Source organism: Cetorhinus maximus, chromosome 7, assembly GCF_964194155.1.
Source record: "Cetorhinus maximus chromosome 7, sCetMax3.hap1.1, whole genome shotgun sequence".
Lineage (NCBI taxonomy): Eukaryota > Metazoa > Chordata > Chondrichthyes > Lamniformes > Cetorhinidae > Cetorhinus > Cetorhinus maximus.
The window spans coordinates 124,928,109-124,949,924 of NC_135885.1; positions in this window are offsets into that span (position 1 = coordinate 124,928,109).

Sequence of the window (21,816 nt, forward strand, 5' to 3'; positions counted from 1 at the left end):
GGTTATGGAGGAGCCCATGTGGACCGTGAGAACTGTGTTGACCCTGATGCCAAGTGCATTGCTTCCTCATTGAGAGAGTGGCAACCCTCATGGAGAGGCAGCTCCAGGCACAGAATCAGGGGTTCTTGGGGTTACGCTCGGACCTGGAAGGAGGGACACAGGCACTGACTTCAGGTGATTAATGTCAATGTGGGAGATGGATGAGGCAACCAGTATACCAGCTAGGTGCTTGTTCATCAGTGATGAGCAGGGAGGTCCAGAGCTAACTCACGTTGGCACACAAGCTGCTTGTCATCTCTGCGGGCTCTTCTCAGGGTGCTCTGGATGTCGGCATCAGCTCCTCTATCCCTCCACCAGTGACCGTGGCATCTGATGACGCTGTGATGACTGGGGAGATGCCAGCCGTGGCACTGGCTGCTCCCTCCCAGGCAGGGCCAGCCCAGGCTCCACGACCATAGGAGGACAACCAAGGTTATCAAGGCCAACCAGACAGCAGAGTCAGCAGGCTGTCTCCAATGCCAGTGCCAGCAAGGATGGGAGGTGGGCGGGGGGGCGGGGGGGTGGGGGCACCAAGACCTAACATTCGGAAACATAAGTTAAAGGCACTATGAGCAAAAGAGGGACAGTTCACGGGTGATGTTATGTTCCTTTATGCTTGCCAGATTGTGGAGAGTGCAGCATGCAACCACAAAGAGTGACACCCGCTCTGGGGGGTATTGTAGCGCATTCCCTGAATGGTACAAGCATTGGAAGTGCATCTTGAGAAGACCTATGTTCCTCTTTATCACCACACTTGTGGAGGCATGACTCATATTATAACGCTGCTCTACCTCTGTTCTTGGGTGGCGGAGAGGCGTCATGAGCCACCTCTTCAACAGATAGCTCTTGTCACCCAGCAGCCATTCATCCAGTTGGGCTGGAGCACTGAAGAGTCCCGGCATCTGGGATTGTCTGAGGATGTAGGCGTTGTGGGAGCTGCCTGGGTACCTTGCACAGACTTGCAGAATCTGCATCTTGTGATCACACACTATCTGCACGTTCATGGAGTGGAAGCCCTTCCTGTTGACAAAGGCACCGGGCTGACCCACTGGTGCCTTGATGGCCACATGTGTGCAGTCGATTGCACCCTGGACGCGGGGGAACCCAGCAATCGCTGCAAAGCCTCTGGCTCGCTCAGCCTGGCTGGCCTTGTCCATACAGTAAAGAATAAAGATCAGTACCTGCCTGAACAGAGTTTCTGTCACCAGTTTGATGTAGCTGCAGACAGCTGATTGGGAGACTCCACACAGATCCCCCAGTGTCCCCTGGAAAGAGACGGAGCCATAGAGATTGAGGGCCACTGCGACCTTCAGAGCCACTAGCATGTGTTGCAACCACCACAGTCGGAACTGATCTCAGGCCTGATCATCTGACAAATGGAGGTTACGGTCTCCCTTGAGAGGCAGAGCCTCCTTCAGCATTGCACCTCTGACCTACTGAGGTAGCTGCATTGCCGTTTGTAAACCCTGGCACAGGATAGTAGCGTCTTCTGCGGCCCATCCACGTTGGGCTTCCTGTTGGCCCTGCGCCCCTTGTGCCTGCGCCTCTCCTCCCACTGGTCGCTCCCTTGGAAACTCCATGGGGACACCTGGTCTCCTTTCCCTCCTGCCCCTCTCTTCCTCCTCAGAGGAGGTGCCTCCAGCAGAGAGCACAATCCCCATTACCAGGACGACAGAAGGCTGTCTGATACCTGGAAGGGTCTGAATCCTCCGGCGTCCATGGAGACACCAAGGAGGCCTGAAATGAAGCCTGGAAATGCTAAAAATGAAGCCACGAACAGAGGCGCAACTCCCAATTCCAATAAGCCACCAGCAACAAACTATGTACCAAACTCCCCACCACTGACACTAGCAATGCTGCTCACCCCTTTTATCGCCCATGGATGAGGCTTTTGAAAAGGTCAGGTGACCGCCTGCCCATTTTGCCCACGTGACAAGTGTGAAATCGCATGGGCAATGAAAGATTGCCATCAATTGGCTCGTTAATGGCCTTAAGTAGGCTTAAGTAGCCTAATGCTGGGCACAGCTCCAACACCCGCTCGCAGCCACTAACCGAAATATCGCGTGAGTGCGCGATGACTCCAGGACATTCCTCTGACGCCATCGCGCTATTTTATGCCTGATCAGGTCGGGCGCGTGCCTGCCCACAGGACTAAATATTCTGCTCCAAGTTTCACACTCCTAGCCTACCAAAATTCCACTTCAGAGGAGGAAGCTAGTGATTTAAATGGCCAGCTGTCTCCGTAAACCATGCTTATGTGAGCCCCAGACCAACTCCAGTCCCGCCCCTGTGAAAATAGGAAGTGTAGTGTTTGGGGGAGGGGCTTAGGAATTCTGGGCTTGTCTGCCATTTTCACCACGATGGAGAAGTTGTGATAAAAATCTGGGTCCCACTGCCTCATATTGCATCCTTTTATTCTCCACAGTAGCCATTACGTGGGCTGTCTATGTGTGAGTGTTAATGTAAACCAGTCGGTACAAAAAGAAGGATAGTAATTGCACTGTATTCATATGCTTGTGGATTGAGATTGCTCAAATTAATTTTATGTGCAAGCCATGAAATCAGCAGATGAAGAAACGTGCATTTCATCAATCTCGCCTCGATTTTAACTCACATTCTAGTTTGAAAGGCTAAATTTGAGCCCTTGCCATCTCCGAGTCTTCTTTTTCTATGAAACCTTTTGTTTCTGAGGCTAAGAGATCTATTGTTTTTAGCTGGTGCCTGCCCAATAGTAACTTTATATGGGACTGAACCTGAAAACAGTAGTTTTTTTTTATATATTACTCGAGAACACTCCAGGTATGTTATGGAAATGGAATTTTCTTAGTATGGCGAACTCAGTGGGATACAAAGGACCTTTAAATGATCTGGCTTTGGATGGTTGCTATAGTCATTTCACATCTTGTGGGCTCCCCTAGAGTCATACATCAATCCAAATATGAATAAATGTGTTTTTACTTTAACAATTTCCTCTCTAACTTTCCCAGCTTTTCTTTGGTCATGACCTTTTATTTTACTCACTGGTGCTTTTAAAAAAACGTGGTTACAGACTCAAAGCAGACAATTTCATAACATGCTGCCAGTTGATCATTTTCAGTGTCTCCATTTTAGATTGAGCTATTTCTTTCTGTTGTACTCCCCACCACCTAATACTGCATAGCTCCCATGCGCAAGTTTATCGTAGTTAAGATTGACAACATAGTATGTTGTGGAACTCGACCTATGCTGTGGTGCTGCAACTTGCCAAAATTGTGTCATTTTAAGTTGTGAATTTTATCTGAATTGTAATGTTTGGGGTTCAGGTTGGCCTGTCCACGTTAAGCTCCATTTAGCTTTAACATCACTGTGAGGTGACTTACGCTTCACACAAATGGTAAAGCATAAATCTGGAGGCTGAGCATAACTTGACTGTAAAGTGTTATGAGTCTTTTCAATTAGCACTACATGTAGTAAAAGCCTGGTGCAGTATTAGGCTATGTTTTGAAAAATACTCACCTGGGCAGAAGAATCATAGGCCCCATATTTTAACTTTGCCCCCAACCTGGCAGAAACCAGTGGGATGCAGTTAACTTAATGGGGTCAGTTACTCCCAGTGATCCCTCTTCCTTCCCAACATGTCTCCATGTTAACCTCTGCTTTGTGAGCAGGTGAACAGGATACACCCACAGGACAGAATCAGGGTCATGTTTTAAATGTGCAGATCAGGGCTGATGATGACATGTTTCCGACTCCATCCCCCGATCATGGCAATACCCCTGCTTCTCCCAGTCACGGCCCACTCTCCCGCCAACTAACCAGGCTCTCCATTTGATCAATAGCCAGGCTGGGGGCCTGCCAACAATATTCTAATGAAATAAAAACAGATAATGCTGGAAACCAGGTCTGGCGGCATCTGCGGAGACAGAAACCGTGTTAACACTTCAAATCGATAATGTTCCCTCTCAGAATCCATAGTATTTTGTTTTTGTATTAATATTCTAATGAGGTCCTGTCATTAAGATTGGCACGGTTTCCACGTCCTCAGCCTTGCTAGGCTCTTCAGCCAATAACGCACTCCCTCCCACCCTCACTGATTCCCTGTTAACATTGGAGCCAAAACTCCAGTCAGTAGCATAAACAAGGTACTGCAAGCTAGTTAAATATGAGGTACAGCGCACAAAACTGCTAAATAAAGGAATGCCTTATTGTTCCTTGCTAACATAGTCATACAGAAGTGACTGTGTATGCATCCAATGTTGTGAAATGAGTTTAGTTCAATTTTTTCCTTGTACCTGGGTCTTCAGCACTCTAGACGGACTCAGGGGCTGGTTAGAGGTTTAGAAAGGATAAAGTTATTCAGGTTTAGCATTAGGATTAGGTTTAGAATTATGTGTGCCTAAGTCTGGGCCTCAATTCCAATGAATCAGTTCTCAGACATAGTGCTGAGATTTTCTTTTCTTTCCTGACATAGAAATAAAGAAGCTATTGGCCAAAAGAGAAGCCAGTTAATATGTTGTGAATGGGAGATGTCAATACATCTACAAAGAAGAGGGTGGTCTTAGTCATTGAATAGGGTATTATTAGATTCAACTGTGACCTGGCATTGATGGGCAGGATTGAGGTATTTAGTAAAAGAAGCTTGTCATGAGAGAACAAATGGGGAAAGAAATATGAGAATCCGGTGTGGATGGAGACAATGAGGAACATAAATGTTCATTCGTCAGCTGTGCTGAAAAGAAGCTGCAGGAAATTAGGAAATATATGAATTGCGGGAGAAAGGACAAAAGCTGGACAGCCATAGAACTGAGAATAGAAAGAAACACAAGGACATGGAAAACAGTAAGAGCTGAAAGAATAACCAGAGGAGGAATCAACGATCAGAATTAGCATTAGAAAACAGCTGGTGGAAATAGGAGAATAAAAGAGGGCATGAAGAAAATGAAGATACAACTGAAAAACAACACTTGCGACAAATTAAGAAACAGTCACATGAGTCAGGGGCAACGAAACAGGGGAAACCTGTCAGGAACCTAAAGTAAAAGTGATAAAGGAAGAGAAAGGCTGGTTGGAGGCAAACGTCAACTGAAAGGACAGATAAAGATCAAAAGATCATGTTCTAGCCTGAAGGGAAGGACCACCAGAGAGGAAGAAAGAAGATTTCACTTCTGATTAAATCAGTCCTTCTACGTAAATCTCTGTTCACTCGTGAAGCATATACATTTATCACGTGATGCATTCAAAACAGAATGCACACTGTACATGAGAATTATCAGCAATATTGACAAAGACCAAGTTTTATTGGAAGAGTGGGAAATTAATGTATTTGTTTTCACAAGCTATGGTGTATTATGGGTTAACTTGCAGTGATTAAAATATACAAGTACTCCCTGCCCTCCTGAGTGCTTCCTACATTTCCTGTTTTTATTTAAAACTGAAAGGTGGTTCTAACAGAGAATAAGGAACATAGTTACAATGGAACAGACAATTGCTGTGAAAAGCTGTATTTTCAACTGTATAATATGAGATCTATCAACATTTAACAGTTCTGTTGTCTTTTTAATACTACAGCAATAACATATAAAAGCAAAACAATGCACCAGATGATTAAAAAAAAAGAAACTTAGAGCAGAATTTTAACTGCCACAGGGGGTTTGGGGTAGGTGAGGGCAGGAGGTAAAGATTCAAAAACGTCGATGGTTAGAAACCTAACATGCTCCTGCCCACTTCCAGGTTTTTCCAGGGCACATGAGCAAGAAACCCACTTGGAGTCGTCTGTCAGATATTTGAATATTTGAATAATCAGATAATTCAGTCTTTAACCCTAAATTCTGGCTTTAATGGCCAGAACATGGATTCCTTGAGCTGTGTGAAACTCACCAGGGTCAACAAGGTAAAAACACAGCGGGAACTCATTGATTAATGAAACTGACATGCATCAAAGCCTTTAAGCAGTGAAAGCGTGTAGCTATTAGCCTGCCTAAATGAAAGGCAATGAAAGGCTCACAGCACCTGCATTGAGAGCCAGGTTTCATTGCCTCACACGTGATCTGCAATTTTTTTTTGAAGCCATGTCATCCACTTAGACTTTACTCACCTTGATCTGATCTTTCCTGCTGTCAACCTTAACTGCAGCATGGGAACAATTTGTGCAGCTATAGGATGTATCTTTGATGAGGGACAACAGGAGCAGCAACAACAATGCTAACAGCACCAGGAGCCACGCCAGCAGCAGGAGCAGCAACAACATTAGTGGCTGTCACTCTACAGTACAGAAGGGATGGGCACAGAGCTTCAGTTTAAAGGGGTACTAATCCAGCAGAGATTATACAGGCAAAGGGTCTGCTTCTTCACGACAATGGAACATTGCTTTCATGGCAGGCCTTTGTTGGCAGCTGCAGCCTCCTGGAAAAAGACCACCTTCCCAGTTGGCCAGGTGGGCAACCATTGTCAATGGTTGCCAAGGTCACCGCAGTCCTGAACTCTTGATCCACTGATCAGCTAGTGACACCTTCAGGATTTCACAATCTATTGTAGACATATGACCGGTGTCAGCTTTGCTGAGGCAGCCGCTCACATCCACGTTGACACTGATGAGAACAGTTAGACATAGAGGTTCCTTGCAATATTTTTTATTCATTCATGGGATGTGCACCTCGCTGACTAGGCCAGGGTTTATTGCCCATCCCTAATTGCCCTTGAGAAGGTGGTGGTGAGCTGCCTTCTTGAACCCCTGCAGTCCATGTGGTGTAGCTACACCCACGGTGCTTTTAGGAAGGGAGTTCCAGGATTTTGACCCAGCGACAGTGAAGGAACAGCGATATATTTCCAAGTGAGTGGCTTGGAGGGGAAATTCCGGGTGGTAGTGTTCCCATGTGTCTGCTGCCCTTGCCTTTCTAGATGGTTGTGATTGTGGATTTGGAAGGTGCTGTCTAAGGAGCCTTGGGGAGTTCCTGCAGTGTATCTTGTAGATGTTACCCACTGCTGGCACTGTGCGTTGGTGGTGATGGGAGTGAATGTTTGTGGATGGGATGGCAATCAAGTGTGCTCCTTTGTTCTGGATGGTGTCAAGCTTGTTGAGAGTAGTTGGAGCTGCACTCATCTAGGTAAGTGGAGAGTATGCGATCACACTCCTGATTTGTGCCTTATATATGGTGGACAGGCTTTGGGGTGTCAGGAGGTGAGTTGCTTGCTGCAGGATTCCAAGCCTCTGATCTAGTCTTGTAGCCACAATGTTTATATGGCTAGGTCAGTTCAGTTTCTGGTCAATGGTAAACCCCCAGGATGTTGATAGTGAAGGATTCAGTGATGCTAATGCCATTGAATGTCAAGGGACAGTGGTTATATCCTCTCTTGTTGGAGATGGTCATTGCCTGGCACTTGTGTGGCAAGAGTGTTACTTGCCACTTGTCAGCCCAAGGCTGGATAATGTCCAGGTCTTGCAGCATTTGGACATGGACTGCTTCAATATCCGAGGAGGCACAAATTGTGCTGAACATTGTTCAATCATTAGCGAACATCCCCACTTCTGACCTTACAGTGGAAGGAAGGTAATTGCTGAAGCAGCTGAAGAAGTTTGGTCCTAGGACAATACCCTGAGAAACGTCCGCAGTGATGCCCTGGAACTGAAATGATTAGCTTCCAACAACCATAACCATCTTCCTTTGTGCTATGCATGACTCCAACCAGCAGAGAGTTTTCCCCCTGAATCCTATTGACTCCATTTTTTGCTCAGACTCCTTGATGTCCCACATGGTCCAATTTTGCCTTGATCTCAAGGGCAGTCACTCTTATGTCATCTCTGGAGTTCAGCTGTTTGTCCACGTTTGCTGCTCTGATTGTATTCCCACAGGTACAAAGAGTCAATAATTGCTCACGTGTGGCAAGCAAGACATATTCAGGTTAGCCTAAAGCCTTCAATCAATGGGAAGGAATTCCATCCCTTGATATTCAGCTTCTTAGTGACCACTGGAAGGTTGTAATGCATATCTGTGCAAGATTTACTGGGAGCTGCCATGATACCTTCATTCTGCAGCAGTCACATCTCCCGTAGGTTTTTGTATCTCCACACAGCCAGAGTGGGTGGCTCTTTGGAGCTAAGGGTTACTCTCTGGGGACCTGACTGATGAATCTGTGAGGAGGCCTACAGGTGATGTAGGGGTGAGTTACAATAGGTGCCACATGATGACCACAAGGACAATCATTGAGTAAACCATTAGGTTGCTGAAGATGCAATTTAGGTGTCCATCAGTTTGTACCAGCAAAAGTCTCCAGGATGTAGTGGTCTTCTGTGCCTTGCACCACATCACACTGCAGAGAGGAATCGAGCTGCAGAGAAAGGAGGTGCAGACGACTCGGCATCCCCTGAGGAGAAGGAGGGGGAAGAGGCGAATCTGTGACCAGGGAGCCAACAGTCATTCACCTGGCTGCTTGAGAAACCTGCGACGACCTCATACAGGCACACCTCAGCCGATATGAGTGTGTGGGGGCATATAGCAGTACAGTCATAAATACTGTGGCTCCTCCCCCACACCCAATTCAAATCATTCTCTAGTCAAAAATCCAACTATTACACGGGTTGGAATTTTGTGGAGGCGACAGAAGTCCTTCTGTCATGGCCGATAGTTGATCGGGAGCTTGGGATGGGTGGCGGGGGTGACAAAACAACCTCACTTTCGCAGGTGGAGAGACCCATTGCCATGTTTTGCCGGTTATTAAGTGGTTGCACAGAGACTGCCATCTTATTAAAAATGGTAGCCCACCTGCAAGAACTGGTGGCCCACTGAGAAGGCTGGCAATTCGGCAGCAGCACACCGGTCCCACCGTCGCTAAAATGCCCCAACAATGGGACCACATTGCGGAGCCGATCTGACGTGGTTCCCAGGATTTTACTAGCCCACCCCTCCTCCCACTTTCTAACCAGTCTCTCAGGGCCCAGTAAAATTCAACCCATTCACACCCTCTCCTTGCTTTCCAACCTGATCATATGATTCACCTGAAGGATTCTGTCCATTTGGAATTTGCAAATAAATGGCAGAGGAATTAAGGCTTCACATGAAGGGCTTGGTTCATTGAAATAAACATATACACAACACCATAAGCCGTGTTATACAGACTCAAGTGAATCCCCTTGTGTAATTAATAAGTCCTTCTTACCTGCTTCCTATTAGTTCTACATTGTGCAATCCCTGTGCTTCAGTAGAGCTCGAGATTGGCTGCTCATTTCCCTGCTCTGTGGAATGAAATGCTTGTGGCGGATGTCCTCTAGGTTTTACAGTCCACAGGGACCCTGCCAAGGACTGCCCCACCTGCACATGTGCAGGGGCAGATATAACCATCACAGTAGGAGGCAGCATGTGGAGCTATATCTGATACAGGGCAGGAGTTGGGGGTGTCAAGGGATGATACATGGGCCGCCATGAGCAAGTTCCCACTTCCATGTACCCTTTCAGCATTTTAACTCTCCTAGCCCACCTGAGCTCTTTATGTGAGCAATGAACCAGAGAACACTTGGCTGCATTTCAGTGAGGTGTTGAGGCACCAAGGCGAGGCTTTCCTCCATCGTGTGTAAAGTGGTAGACTGAGTACGCAGGCCATTGGTGACGGCCAGAGGTTGCCTGAAATGGCTTATTCTCCATGCACATGGCCACTTTTTCAATGGAGATGGGCATCAGCACAAATGACTGAGATATGTTGGTATCATGCTAGAGGTGGACTGCCTCTAGAAATGCTGACAGAAGCACTCTCATTTCCTCTTCCTGTTTCAGAAGTACCCTTTTCATAGATGACCCCTGAGTCTCAACATCTATGCCCGGCTGAGCATTGCATGGACGGTTCTGCACCCTCTGACATGTCTCTCCAATGCTGTCCCTGTTTCTAGAACTTGGTCCTGATCCCTTGCTGTGCGTTTCACCATGTAACAAACTAGCTATCGTAACTGCAGTACCCACCAAGGTGTGTGTATCTGCACTGGTGGAAGAGGTGTGTGAGTCAGGTGATGATGCATCCTCAGTGTTCTCAGCCTCACCTGAAGACTCAGCCTCTTGCCACTGCTACAACTCTGTTACCCTTAAAGACCTATGGGAGATGAAAGACAGAAAGTATTAGTGACATAGGAAAAGGGTCATGGTTGTGCATCTCATGACATTTCAGTTAGCAGTGACACCAATTCAGCTTGAGTGAGGGTTATGTGCCAAGTGGCAGGTGATATCTTCTGATATGTGGAAGACGCCCATCACCTATGGGTTACTGCTCTCTGAAGCCTGTTCCTCAACAGCAGTCAATGTGAATATAATCTGTAGGGCCACCCCATGTTCTCTGCTGCTTCCTGGAGTTGTGCACTCTCTTCTACAAAGAGAGAAAGCAGAAGACCGCTCCAAACTATCTGGGCAATATCTGCAACTTGACAAATTTGTGGTCTTTGGACATCTTTTATTCTGGAACTTACTGTGTCATTTGGTAGTCCAGAACTTGAGTATTGCTGAAAAAAGGAACATTTTTGCCAAAGCTTTTCGTCCTGCACTCATCAGGAATTTTGCAAGAATACAAATCTAAGGGAGACAACAAATTTATACTATATGAGAAGTGAGTGCTGATTAGTCGGCAAGTGAATTCTGATTGGTAGAGGTGTTGCCATAGAGAATGCACCAGTTGATGGTGACTACCAGTTAACTGCCAAACAATGTTTAAAATTTAAACCAGGAAGTTTGACTCTGATTGGTCAAGGCATTGCTCCGAAGAATGAACCAGCAAATGGCTGTCACTTATTTTGTTTAGTTGAAACAGACACAATGTGTGTACATGTTCTTTCTGTCTGCAAAGAACTGTCTGCAAAACACAGTGTCCAACATTAGATGCGATTCTGTGATTGGACAACATTTGCTAAATAATCCTCATTGTGCTAAGAATTACACTGACAGCCAATTTAAGATTGTCAGTTGGGCTCTCAGTGTGGCGCATTTGCGTGTCCTGCAAGCTACATATATTAATACACAGGGTCCGGTTCTTTGCAAACAGAAAGAACATGTACACACCTTGCACCTGTTTCAGCTAAACAAAGTAAGTGACAGCCATTTGCTGGTTCATTCTTCAGGACAATGCCTTGACCAATCAGAGTCAAGCTGCCTGGTTTAAATTTCAAACAATGCTTGGCAATTAGCTGTCAGTCACCATCACTGGTGCATTCTCCATGGCAACGCCTCTACCAATCAAAGTCCACTTGACAACTAATCAGCATGCCGCTTCTCATACAGTATAAATTTGTTGTCACCCTCGGATTTATATTCTTGCAAAACATCCTCATGTGTGCAAGATGAAGGGCTTTGACAAAAAAAAGTTTCTTTTTTCAGCAACATACTGGAGCAGAAGTCATCATTATCATCATTTCATACATTAAGTACATATGGTAAACAATCAGTAAGCAAACATCACAATGTAGATCACTGAATACTGCCCTACTATGATTGGCATGGCAGAAAGGTGAAGAGTCCTAATTGATTTGAAAAGGCTAGCCTCACATAATGGTTTATGCATCTGTCTTCATTATCCTGGAGCATCGCTTGCTTGACACTGCATCAAGGGTGCTCAGTGGTTGAAATAATTTAAACCACACAATCAACTATATATGACTGATCTTCATCTCTTGCATGACTTTTAAAGATCTTACTCAATTCAAATTTTCTGAGATGCCGATATAAAAGACCTATTGGGAACAGGTATGTTGGGTATCTTAGTGAATCCCTTGCCCACGAAATGCATACTATCAAAAATACAACTACCCACAGAAATTCTAGAAATCTATTTTCCTTTTTTCTCAGGATACTTATAAACAAATGCATAACATAAACAGGAATGGTTTTATTAATAAAATGGATGTACAGTTATTCTCTCATCACCATTCTACACTGGAAAAGATATTTGGACTTGACTTGCATTGGGCAGACCATGAGAAAGAAGGTCGTTCACCAAGATTAGGCTACCGACACTGCTTTATGTTTTGTGCAGCATTTGAGGCAGTGGAAGGCTGGATTTGCACATCTCACTCACTGGCAAATAAAAAATGTTGATGGTGAGATTAATTTCACTTCTGCAGTTGTGAACTTGTAATTTGGGAACCTCTGATGTGTGGATTGATAAGTCTGTCAGTGAGATCACTAGCTCGAGATTTCCTACATTTCAATATTTTCAGTTCAAAATGTCATAAAATAAAGTGAATAGTTGTGTCCTAATGATATATTAATGTATTAATCACCAGAAGTGGATAAGTTCCAAGACTTGACTGTAATAACAAAAGACAGACTAGAAGAGTTACTCAGGCTACTCTTGTACTCTTCCTAAGTAATGGCTATAGACTCAACTGTAGCAGGTCAAATGACTCTCTCCCCATGGAATGGTGTGGGATGCAAAGAGCTCTATACTAGATGATGAATGAAAAAGTAAGAAAGAAAAATAAATCATATACCGTGTGGTCTGTCTATTAGTTCAACATGATGCTGCAAGTAATAGAAGTCTAACTAATAGGCAAAATCTAGACGAAACTGGATAGGTAATCACAATCCACAAGCCTGTAGATATGAACTTGTGTCCTCATGGCCCCGTGAATCAGTATGCTGAGGCATCAATATTGCCCAAGGATTTTATTGGCTGTGTAACTTTGACAAGTGACTGGTGGGACTGAGGGAGATCTGGTTACTTTGGTTCTCTGCCATTTCTGAAAGTATTCACCTTTGCTTGCAAGAAGGTCAACTTCTGTCTAAACTTGCAAGGCAAATAGAACTTTCAGGGTGCAGTTAGGGAAGGGGACTCAATGAATGGCTGGGCCTTAGTTTGGTGCTAGCATTTTCAGTACAGCAAGAAGGAAGAGACATATTCACGTACAGCACAATGCCTTTGAACCCCACCATCAGGCTGCAGGTCTGACAAGGGACATCTTTAAAAATTCGTTCCTTGAATGGACCCCTCACTCAAGGACCAACTAGAAAGTTGCAACCATGGCAGACGTGGGAAAGACTGAACTTTGCCCCGATCCCTTCCCCAACCCATGTGGGTTATTATCCCAGTTTCCAAATTCATGGGAAAGGTGACCACAAAAGGAACAAAGAAAGGCTTGCATTTATATCGCACCTTTCAGAATCTTGGGACATCCCAAAACTTTTTACAACCAGTGGAATATTTTTGAAGTCCAGTTATAATGTAGGAAACACAGTAGCCAATTTTTGTACAGCAAGCTGCCATAAGCAGCATTGTGATAATGATCAGATAATCCATTTTTGTAATGTGGATTGAGGGATAAATATTGGCCAGGGCATTGGGGATAATTCCCAGGGTCTTCATCAAAATAGTGCCCTGGAATCTTTTACTTCCACCTGGGAGAATAGATTGGGTCTTGGTTTAACATCTCACCCAAAAGACAGCACCTCCAATGGTGCAGCACTCCATCAGTACAGCAAGTAAAAGTTGTGACTCTGCAAATTCTGGTAGAGGGCAGTATTGGCAGGGTGGGTGCAGCTTCGACTCAACCATTGGGATCACAGCTTGTGGGATATTGGGGTCTGAGAGTCAACTACCAAAGAAGTGATAAATAGCAATAGATCTGAAGAGGAGTCCATATCATATAATCTGTTGTGTGGTGTATTTAAAACTTTTATGAAAAGTATTACAATTCACAGTATTATGATTTATTTTCTTTAATTTTGAGCCAGAATTAGAAAGAGCTGTTAAGTGGAACTACATGCGAAATTAGATCGCATTATCACAGACTAAAACAATAATTCTCTGAGTTGGTTGCCATGTGCTTTTATATGGAAACAATGTAGTTCTGGAGATGGCACAATACTGCGGGTGGAATTTTCCATGCCCATTTGACATCAGGCATCATGGCGGGCGTGAGCGGACAATATGGCAGAAAGGCCAAAAATTGGTTTCACAATGCCTTGAAACAAATTTGCAAGCGTTCGCATCACTCGTTAATAGCGGGTCATGTTTCCTGCCGCCGGACTTCAGGAACTTCATCTTCATACATCTACATATCATTATAAGCCCTCCCCACCCGAATCATCCCCCCATACTGGATCATCCAGGCACATCGACGTGATTGCATGCCAACATGTTTCATAACTGTACGTAAGTGACGTGTACCTGGTATGCTGCATTTCGCTCTGGCTGGTCCCTATCTACCAGACCAGCCATAAGGCAGTGGTGCCTTTTCAATGGCTGCAGGGTTATGTCCTGTTTGGGGAATGGGGAGAAGAGGCATCAAGCAAAGAGAGAAGCTGCATAGTGAGGGCTGTACTGGGGAAAGGGGGTATCCCAGGGTGTGTGTGGGGGCACATGTTGACTGTGCAAGTGGCCTCAAGATGGTGCGGACTGGGGAGGCAGTCTCCAGAGGAGATGAGGCCAGATGGAGATGTAAGGATGTGTTTGAGAGAATGAGTGGTGATATCCCTTGAGCTGGCAGTGAGTGAGTTGCCAGTGGAGGTGTGATGGCCTTGTGAGTGTGTGAGTTTAGAGTGATGAGATGGTTGCCTTACCCAGGAGGCATGGGTGAGGTCATTCATCCTCTTTCTGCACTGGATGGCCAACCTCTGCAGTATTGGCATTGACCACCACTGCCACCACCTCCCAAGCTGGAGTAGTGAGATTGCTGGACCTCCTGCAGCCAGAACAGCGATGGATGATATCACGGTGGGCCTCTAAAAGCATTCCAGTGATGGGTCACTGAACTCTTCCTGGCTTTCAGGGCCATCTCATCATTGAAGCATATGGTACCCAGAGTGAGGAAACAGTGCGGTAATGGTGTGGTGGGCAATTCAATATTCGGTTCTGCACAACATAAATTGGCCAAATGGTTGGGTGAATTGTTACAACCAGTTTTGACCAAGCTTTCCACATACACGGTGAAGGACTCCTTCACATTTGTGAAGGCCGTACAGGACTTGCATATTGATAGCAATGCTGTGACATTGCTAGCCTATTCACTAATGTTCCACTTAGGGAAGCCCTAGATATTTGCGCTGCAGAACTATATCATGGCGATCCAGACCTGCCACCATTGTGTGAATCAGTATTCATTGAGCTTATGAACTCGGCAACTCACGCAGTTGAGTTCAGTTTTAATGATACTGTGTACGCCCAAATAAATGGTGTTGCCATGGGATCCCCTCTAGGCCCAGTGCTCACAAACATTACTGTTGGGTTCAATGAGAAAAGTTTCTTCGATGGAATGACACCTAACATTCTACCTGTCACATATTTCCAATATGTAGAAGACATATTTGCTATATGTAAATATGCAGCTGCATGTAATAATTTCCTTACATATCATATTGGGCTCCATTCTGCCCTCAAATTCACCTTTGAAATGGAGCAGTCAAATGAACTCCCTTTCCTTGACATACTAGTTGAGAACTCTGCCAGAGGATTCTCTACCACGGTCTACCACAAACTTACAATCACTGGTCAATATACACGTTGGGATTCTTACAGTTCCACACACTACAAGATTGGTGTTTTCGGCAACCTTGCAAACAGGGCCCAAGCCATTAGATCACAATGCAAGCTTGATGCTGAAATAGGGTGCATCAAATGCATCCTGCAGGATAATGGCTACCCTGGTCAGGTCATTTCACGCTGTACCTCATGCAAACTCATGAACGGGCCTAATTCCGTCGTTTTCAGCCCAATCTGCCTCAGGTTACCCTGGAAGGGCAAGGTATCTCAAAAATTTCAGCAACAGGTGAAGCTAACTGTTTCACACTGCTATTATGAAGTGCCAACATGAGTGGTATTCGCCACTAACAGGTTGCTGCCTTAAGCCAAAAAGACATTCTGCCTATCACACAAATGATTAATGTGGTATATGAATTTCAGTGCCTGTGATGCTAGGTATGTAGGCCATACATCCCAAAGGCAAATCATATCAAATAGCATGCCCCAACCGCTGTTTGCAACAGGCAAGGTACAGACCGTACCCAACCAGCCCTGTGCTTGCAAAACTCAAAACACAGTGTCCAACATTAGATGTGATTCCACGATTGGGCAAAATTTGCTAAATAATCCTCTGTGTGCTAAGAATTACACTGAAAACCAATTTAATATTGTCAGTCAGGTTCGTAGCGTGGCGCATTTGCATGTACTGGGAGCTACATGTTATTAATACACAGGGCCCTGTTCTTTGCATACAGAAAGAACATGTACACACATTGTGCCTGTTTCAGCTAAACAAAATAAGTGTCAGCCATTTACTGACTCATTTCTCAGGGCCTTGACCAATCAGAGTCAAGCTGCCTGGTTTAAATTTCAAACAATGCTTGGCAATTAACTGTCAGTCACCATCAATGGAGCATTTTCCATTCTCCAATGGCAACATCTCTACCAATGTGAGTCATCTTTCCAACTAGTCAGCATTCTTTTCACAAAAAGTTTCAATTGTTGTTTTCCCCTTATATTGGTAGTCTTGTGAAGTGCTGTGATGAGTGCAAGACAAAAAGTTTTGACATGTCTTTTTTTTTAGCAATACTTGTATTCACTGTAGCTGGTGAGTGCCAGGATTGGTTGTGGCCTAATTTTGCCAGGGTTTAAAACACATTAAGGGAAAATAAGTTTGTTCAAAAACGAACAGTACTGTTGTAATGTGCTGTCTGTTGTTTGGTAACCTCACTGAATGATAGGCAGGAATAGCAGATTCTAAAGTTCTAGGCCATGTTGCATAGAAAAGCTGTGCATTATGATTATTTAATTACCTTCAAAGGAAATTGAGGTGAGCAATTTCAGCCAATGCATTAACTGTCCATTTATTCTATACTAGGACAGAGTAATTTGACTAATATTTCTCAACTATAACTCATTTTATTGGAACAACTTAAATGTTTATCTATTTCACGTGGACTTTATTAGTGTTTCAATGAAAATCCCTAGCTTTTGTGTGTTTCTTTTTAATGAGCCTAAACCTTTGCAGCATTCCCTACTTCAATATGTGGGGTTAAACTTTCACTCAGAGGAATAGAATGTTGTTCAGAAAATTTGGCAGACCAGTTAATAGTTATTGAAATGAATCAGAAAGTTAAGCTCTTTTTCAAGCGCCTTGAACTCAAACAGGAGTAATTTTCTGAGTTTCTGCTTCTGGCAGGCAGTTATAGCTGCTGGTTGTGTGTATTGTAGATGCACTGCCTATGAATTTCCATCAATTGTGACTGGAAATCAGTGCATCTGTGTTATGCCCGATGAAGACATATCCTATTCAAAACTTCAAACATGGACTCTGTTCCTGTGGACACTTCTGGAACTGATGTTTTATATTTTAAAATTTACACACACAAGGTGGCTAAAATGACTGCAAAGAGTCAGGTGATTATTCAACGCTGACTATAACAAACTTCCAAAAGGTTTTGAGCACCCTGGGTGGGGCACACCCCCTGGAATGGGCATACTGCGACAAATGCCATCTGTGGGATTTACATATGCTATTGTCTGTGATTTACACAAAACTTAAAGTAAATAGACCTCTAGACTTATTGTCTCCAAGATCAATGCTTCACAAAAGGGAGCTGAAGAGATCAATTGTCCACAAAATATGTGTGAAAGACCACCATCTATCTCCCATTGTACACCAATGGCCTTTTAGCTTCAAACTATTCTGAATGGACAATGGCTGTTGATCATGTGACTGAAACTCGTCTCTGATACTGGAATCATTTACTATCCCAAGCCTGAGCCTGGACAGTCTGCAGAAGGTGCTGAAAAAGACAGCAGCTGCTGAAAAGACAGTGTTATCGGTGCATTTTAAGATCCAGGAGGCTGTGAAGTCTTTAAAAGCTTTCCAGCCTAATTCTAAAACGTAAAGTCCATTTGCAAAGAAATTTGACCTCCTGAAATCAAAACCATAAGTGCCTAGCACTGTGATCTGTCGAAGAGTGGAAAAGGACTCCTTGCTCTACAGGCCCTCAATGACTGATCTCCTACAATAACCTCCTACAATGAACACTTAACTATTCTTTTCATTTAGCACTAGTAGAAGTGCAATATCTTCTTTAATTGTATGTTTCTTTACTATGTGGTGTATACCTAACCTAGTATTTTGACTTGGGGTGAGTGTGGGAGTAAATAATTTGCTTTATTTTTAAATCCATGAAAGTCTGCTGCTGGTTTTTTAAATTGACCGCATGTTAAAGCGGTTTAGAAACACACAATCTATGATTCCAAAATAACCAAACTGATTGCAGGCAGTAAGCGGAGGGAATTAGGGGTTTTGGTTTATTTTTCCTCCCCTTTCTGTAACAATATATCATTTCCCACATGGCTGACAGCTGAATCTCATGGAATTTGGGGAATATATTACCATGGATTGAGAGTTGGTTAATGAAAACAGAGAGTAGAATAAGAAGGTCATTTTCAGGATGGCAGGTTCTAACTAGTGGTGTGTTGCAAGGACTAATGCTTGGGCCTCAGCTATTTACAATCTACATTACTATAACTTAGACGAGGAGACTGAGTGGAATCCAAACAAGTTTACCGATGATACAAAGCTAATTGGGAGCATAATCTGTGAGGAAGTCATCAGAGGCTGCAAAGGGACATAGACAGGTTAAGTGATTGGCCAAGATGGTGGCAGATAAAGTATAACGTGGGAAAGTGTGAAGTTATCCACTTTAGTAGGAATATTGGAAAAACAGAATATTTTTAGGAGGTGAGAGGCTAGTAAAAGTTGATATTCAGAGGGATTTGAGTATCCTGGTACGCAAATCACAAAGTTATCAAGTAGGTGCAACAATCAATTAGCAAAGCACATGGCATGCTTGTCTTTATTGCCTGGGTGTTACAATATAAGAGTAAGGAATTTTTGCCACAATTATACAGGGTTTGGTGAGACCACAATTGAAGTGCGTGTATAGTTTTGGTCCCCTTACTTAAAGAAGAATATAATTGTCTTAAAGGGGGTGCAACAAATGTTTACTAGATTGACTCCTGAAATGAGGGGGTTGTCCTCTGTGGAGAGATTGAATAGAATGGTCCTATATTCTCTGGGGTTTATATACAGAGAGGTGATCATTGAAGCAAATCATATTTTTAGAGGTTTTGACAGGGTAGATGCTGACAGGCTGTTTCCCCTGGCTGAGAAGTCAAGAAGTAGGGTTAATATTCTCAAGATAAGTGGTCAAGCATTTCGGACTGATATGAAGAGAAACTTCTTTCCTCAGGGGGTTGTGAATCTTTGGAATTCTCCACATCAAAAAGTCATGATGCTCAATCAATGAGTATATTCCAATCAGGTTGATGCATTTGGGGGCATGAAGGGACTCAAGGGATATGGGATAGGGCAGACAAGTGGAATTAATGTAGATCTTCATCCATGGTTTTATTTGAATGGGGGAAGCAGGCTCAATGGGCATTCTGGTCTTTTTCTTCCTCTTTCACTGGATCTGGGCATCGCTGGCTATATCAGCATTCATTGCCCATTCCTAATTACCACCAGCTTCTTATGCTGTAATTATTTCCTATGTACCTACATTCTAGATTTAATTTTGCAATTAGTAACTGTTTCATTCACCACAGCCTCTTCATTTGTCTGCTAACAAGCTCAGTCAACTGTGACTCATACTGCACATTCATGTGTTTCACCTTAACTATTACACACTTAACACTGCTGGAAGCTTCACATGCACATTGCAAATAGTAAAATATCTGAGTCACATGGTTATGGATTCAAGATCTACTTCAGAATTTAACGTTCCAATGTAGCATAAGGGAATCTTGTATTATCAGAAATGCTGGTGGCTAAATTGGATAGTTCCAAAATGTGGACATGGGGGATTGCAAGCATTCCCATTCAAAATAATGCAGGCAGCATGCAAACTTTATGCAGCCTGCCAATAATAATAATTGTGGCATGCTGACGAGCACTGGATGCACTGCCTAGTGGCTGCACATGTAAAGCTAGCACCACTTAAATCTAGCCTGTATTACGTAAAACAACGTTGCACCTCTTAATGGCAAAGTGCATTCTGGCTGCAGTAGGGGCTGAAACTGCTCTAGCAACAGTGCAAGACCTGGAAGGAGCAACAGAAATGACACAACGGACCAGAAAGCGAACCCCAAAATTCTTGAATGCTGTACTGAAGGCTAAGGTCTAGGATGTGGGTGGGAGGAAACAGATTCTCTTCCCTCAGGGAGCCATAAGGTCCTCCAGAGAATTACTGGGAAGGCAGTGGGAGCAGGATGTCATAGATGCCAATGTGAGAAGCATAGCTCTGAGGACCTGGAAGCAGCGACATAAGAAGTTTAATGACCCCGTGCAAGTAGTCAAGATGAGTGATTGTATCCACCAACTGCCCCACTCACCTCACACACTGCTCCATTCACCATACACACTTCACTCGTCTACCAACAATCTATATTAACCTTGAGTCAAAGCTCACATTCATATGCTTCATTTTATCCTCAGACAATTAACACGGTCACATCTCACAACTTGCACACACTGTCAGCTATTCAATTTTTATAGCCATAGCACCCAAACACAGTGCATCATACTTACTGACACACTTACTTGGCTTTGGTAGAACAAGGTGCCCCATAGATGATGGCAGCAGCAGCCAACGGTTGGGACAGGCATGGCTGCATGGCCTCACACCTACGGAGGAGACCAAGCTGTATATTGAATGGAACATTGGATGTGTTTGTGTATAAAGTTGGTATGGAATGGTTACTTTGTAATGGTTTTTATTTCAGGATTATGCTCAAAAGGATGATGTGATGGTTAGCGACAGAGGCATGGTAATTTGTGGAATTGTTGAGCAATGGGGATGTGGGAAACTGGAGTCTAATCAACTCATGAACATAGCTGCCTCCTCCTCTTCTTCACCCTCTTTCTGGGGTGGTCACCGAACCCATGGGGCAGGGGTTGATGGCTAGGCTGTGGAGGATGCAACAGATTGCCACAAATTAGGACACTCTGGTGACTACTGGACGGCATCTTCAGAGCTCTCCAGGCAATGGAACTGCAGCTTTTACTGTTTAAGAGAGAGTATTACTTTGAGTGATGAGGTTAAAAATAGAGTCAGGCATCAAATCAGCGTTGGGTGCTATCTGATGTTACTATTTGTCTACTCTGCATACTTCCAACTCATGTATGAAACACTGGCAATAACACTCTGAGCAACATAGTATTTAGCATGAGTCATGCCAGAAGTGGACACATGCATACCATTTTTCACCTAAACTTTCAGCCGTAGCACCATAACTACTGGCGTTACAGAGCCAATTTTTGCAGCCGCCATGTTTGAATGTAGGGCTATACTGAAGCCATCCTTTAAGTGGTTCAGGTGAATTTGTGAACATCCAAGACACGACTTGATCCTACTTGACACGCCATGATCTCATTGAATGGCGGAGCAGACTCAATGGGCCAAATGGCCTAGTTCTGCTCCTACACCTTATGGTCTTATAGTCTTATTATGAAGAATTGGGATTTCGCCAGGTATCTTGGCAAATGTTCATCCCTCATTCCAACACTGTCAAAATAAAAATTAACTGATTATTTATATCATTGTTGATCATGGTATCTTGCGATGTACAAAGTGGTTTCTGCATTTGTCTATGGAATAACATTCACTCTACTTCTGTAATTGAAAAGTATAAGTTTATGGGGGCCACAGAAGTTTAGAACATAGAAAGTGACTATTGGGCACATTGAGAAAGATTTTTGCCTTCACCCTTGGGAGGTATTTTGGCAAAATGGATCACATATTTTTATAGAACTAATCCAATTTTATCTCCATTGAACTAAGATAGACTGAATGGTCTGTG